This window comes from Cyprinus carpio, chromosome A17 (genome assembly GCF_018340385.1).
Source record: "Cyprinus carpio isolate SPL01 chromosome A17, ASM1834038v1, whole genome shotgun sequence".
In the NCBI taxonomy this organism is placed as follows: Eukaryota; Metazoa; Chordata; class Actinopteri; order Cypriniformes; family Cyprinidae; genus Cyprinus; species Cyprinus carpio.
In genome coordinates this window covers 17,975,743-17,980,060 of record NC_056588.1, presented here as the reverse complement: position 1 = coordinate 17,980,060, position 4,318 = coordinate 17,975,743, and positions in this window count along the sequence as shown.

Here is a 4,318-nt window from a genome sequence, read left to right as displayed (position 1 = left end):
CAAGAGTCACTGACTTTAAATGGCGTTCCCCACCCTTTCACTGCCCGCCTCTACTACAATATCACAAGCATTGCATAATAAAAAATAAATAAACGCACATATTTGCAATCCGCTACTAATCGATAGGATTAGTTCCAGTGTGGATAGGCTACTTAAAACCGCTTTCTTTGCAGAGCAGCATTTTACATATTAAGCACTTGTTGCTTGTTTGTGATTTTCTAATTCTCCCTAGAAATTATTTGCTCTATTGTGAAATAAATAAATAAATAAAAACCTACTACACGTGATACTATACATTTCATATTTTTTAAGCTGATGATAAGGGAGGGGTAGATGTAACATCTACTGAAGTGTTGCTGAAGGCTGCTTATTATAGGCCTAGGCTTTTCTTGCCTATGTTTATAGCATAAATGTATTCAAAATATTTGGATGCTACTTAAAAGCCTTAGCCTTTCTTCAATCTATATTTGTGTAATTTATAGATTATGTTTTATACGTATGCTTTTCAATGCAAAACAACCCCAGGTTTGGTGATGTTTTTACAAATGTACTGATCCTTTTTATTTCAAGTATAATAAATTAAGGATTTAAAGGGAAAAAAAAGAAAGAAAAAATGGTTTTAAAAATATAATTATTTACTGCAAACTATTTGCGAATCAATAAATTAATCTGTCATTTTAATAAATCAAAACCTAAAAACACACTGGAGTCTTTATGAAATAAGAATAATAATAAAAAAACTTATAATATGTTGTATCATCTCATAAATAGTTTTTTACAGTTCTATAGCATTTAAGAGTATGATGATTTATAACACTATACATGCTGAATCCAATTAATTATATTTCCCATAGTTATAATGTATTATAACTCTCATATCTTGCCATTGTTTAAGATCTGCACAATAACTTAGTACATCTTATAAGTGTTTTTACTAAAAAATGACAAAAACAAATCTTCATGAAAACATCCAAAAGACTTTATAATGTAGTCTTATTATTTATAAGTGGTCTGTGTCTGCTTTAAGTAAAGTAACTTGACTTTACTTAAAGCAGACAAAGACCACTTATAAATAATACAACTAATACTACTATACTAATAATAATATTAAAAAAAATTCTCAAACATCAACTTATTCTGCCAACCCCAACCTTAACCTATGTCTACTAATACTCTAATGAGAGTTAGTTGTCATGTAGTTGCAAAGTTGCTTATAGTCATCAGACTAAGGGGACCATCAAAATGAAATGTAATCTAATATACTATGATATATATCTAATATACATAAATATAAAAAATTTTAAGTAGGCTATTACAACTCAGCTTAGTTTGCAGTAAAATTTATCTCACAGGAAACCCTCAAAAATTCTCAACCACTCCTAACCATTCACAAGATTTAGTAAGATAATGTGCAGATCTTAAATAAACTGTCAAGATATGAGATAATCCATTATAAATTAAGTGGATTTAATATGGTAAGCTATTCATTGTACACTGTAAATTCTAATTAGTAAACCTTACTCAAAAAAAGCATGCAAACTGATTGCCTTGAAAAAAAAAAACAAGTAAAGTGAAATAAGAATATTAATTTGTACTAACAAAGATTCATTTAGTGTTGTAAACTTACGTGCAAGTTCTGGTAACTCAGAATCACTATTTTCAACAACTAAATGATTAAGTGCACTACACTGTGTGTGTGGTTCAAATAACTCATTTATTTAAGTTGAGCTTACTCCTGTAACATTTCCTGCAACTTGGAATTTCTTAGTTGTATTTACTTCAACAGCAGTCTAATTTACTTGCTAAAACCATGCAAACCGATTGCCTTGAAAAAAACAAGCGTTACTCCAGTAAATTAAGTGCTTTAAACATCCATTACAAATTAATGAAAACAATGTTCCTTATAACACACACGTATAATTTCACATATATTTAAGGTAGTGACAGTTCAAAGTTAAAGGTGATGTTTTTCAATGCAGTTTTAACTTGTATTACACACATTTTGAAACAAAGCAAAAACAATCTGATTTTGGGAATGCTTGTAAACAGTGGAGGTAACAGTACGATGAGTTTAAGTGTGGCACTGGGTTGGCCGCACAAGTTGCCAAATGGGTTTTTTTTTTTGTTTCTGTCCCAAGTCAAGCATCTTGGGACAGTATGTCCGTAAGCAAATGGTTGAGGTAAACCCTGGAGACTGTTCTTTGCAGTACTACCCTGAACAATGATGCCAGAAGTTACAGGGTCAAGGCAGAGAAGATTTGGAGAAGTACTTCATCTTTACTGATAGTCAGCATCCCAACAGACACTAGTGCCCAGACTGCATCAACATCAGACACCTGTATACAACCAAATAAAAACAATATTAGCAGGGAAATGTGGATGATCAGTTGTCAGTGTTATCTGTCCTGCCTACACTGCCATGCCACCGGGTTAGTTCACCCAAACTTGAAATTTATGTCATCATGACTTGTTTATTTTCAGAACACAAATGAAGACATTTTTAAATAAAATCTGATCTGAGAAATTTCTGTTCTTCAACTGAATGTCTATTTACCCAAAACTTCAAACAGTTGATAATATAAAGCTATCATGTGTCTTCAGAAGACTTGAGCTGTTTTTTCACTGTCGGGTCAAACCATTCTCATTGCTTAACCATTTTATTCTGTGCAGATCCAGCCCAAGCCGATACGGATATGTTTGAATTTTTTCACTGTTGGGCTGTTAACAGCTCTTCGAAATGCAACACAAATGTGTCAGCAGTTGCCTTGCAGGAGTCAAGATACGGTACCAGATGTAAATAGCACCCATGTTATTAAGGATGAAATATTTCTTTTAATTTTACTATTAACTTGTTTACTTCGTTTAAATAGCACGCTTGGTCAGCTACAGAGAAACTGGCGGCTAGGCCAAAGACCAATCCTGAGCAGCAACATCACTACTGGCATTTTACAGCACAGTTCAGCGTGTTTAAGAATTCTGGATCAAGAATGGTTTGTAATGAGACCAAGCCTATCCAAGTTCAAGTGGAAATATAACTGAAACTGCTCCTAATCATTCATTGAAAAGTTTAAACGGCTCCATTCATCTGGATTTATTTTATGTTTTTTAGGAACATTTTGAAGTGTCAGAGTTTTGAGTTAAATACCTTTATTTGTGTCATGAAGATGAACAAGTTTTATGGGATGGAATTACATAACGAGAATAAATGCCTTAAGAATACCCTTATAATGTATTATAAATATGGGCTTTGTTACCGAACTGACTAAAAAGCTTTCAGGAAACTGTGTAAAGCCTTGCAACTAACATAGGACATAGCAACGTGTTAAAAAATGTTAATAGTGCTAAAACATGCTAGCAACATGCTAAAACATGTTAGAAACATGGTAAACATGGCAGGAATGTGTTAAAACATGCTAACAACATGCTGAAACATGTTAGAAACATGTTAAAACATGCTAGCAGTGTGTTAAAACATTCTTCTGGACATGTTAAAACTGAAAGCACCCTTAGTGATCTTATGAGGTCTTGGGGTCTAATGAGGTCACATGGGGTCTGAAGTGGTGTAATATGGCCTGGTTGAAATTTTATTTGCTTTTCTGTCTTCATCTGACTTTGTCTATGTCTGTCTGACAATAAAACATATAGCTTTGTCAAAGCCAACATCAAAGTTGTCATCATACTTCATCTACTCGACAATTAAAAATACTCCAATTTGCATATATAGTATTAACACATTACATAACGACTACAAATATAAATTACATTGATGAATATATAAACTTGCATAGATTGTGTCAAATTCATTACATATTGACAGTCTTTCTGTGTTTTCTGTTTTCAGAAATATTTGATTAACCCTTAAATTACTCTTTTCACCTGTTAACTTTTTTTTTTTTTTTTTTGGCCTTATTTAGCATTATTGGCCTTGTTTTTGGATAGGACATTAGAGACAGACAGGAAATTGGGGGAGAGAGGGGGACTGGGATCAGGAAATGACTCGAACCTGAGTCCCTGTCAGCCAAGAGCTCCCATCTGATCAGCCCTGTAATAAAGAATAAACAGACACCACAATTAATTTTTTTTCTATTTAATTGGAATGCTAAAATTATACTTACCTGATCACTTACCTCACCTGTTTACCTTACATCAGATCACCACAAGAGGTCATAATCGCACCAATTTTTACTGGAAAATTATCATCATCTTTTGGGTTCACTGCTGCTGTTCACGGGTTAAGTACTATAACTATATATATATATATATTTTTTTTTTTTTTTTCCTGTAGGCCTAGTTATATTTTTTATATGATCATATTCTT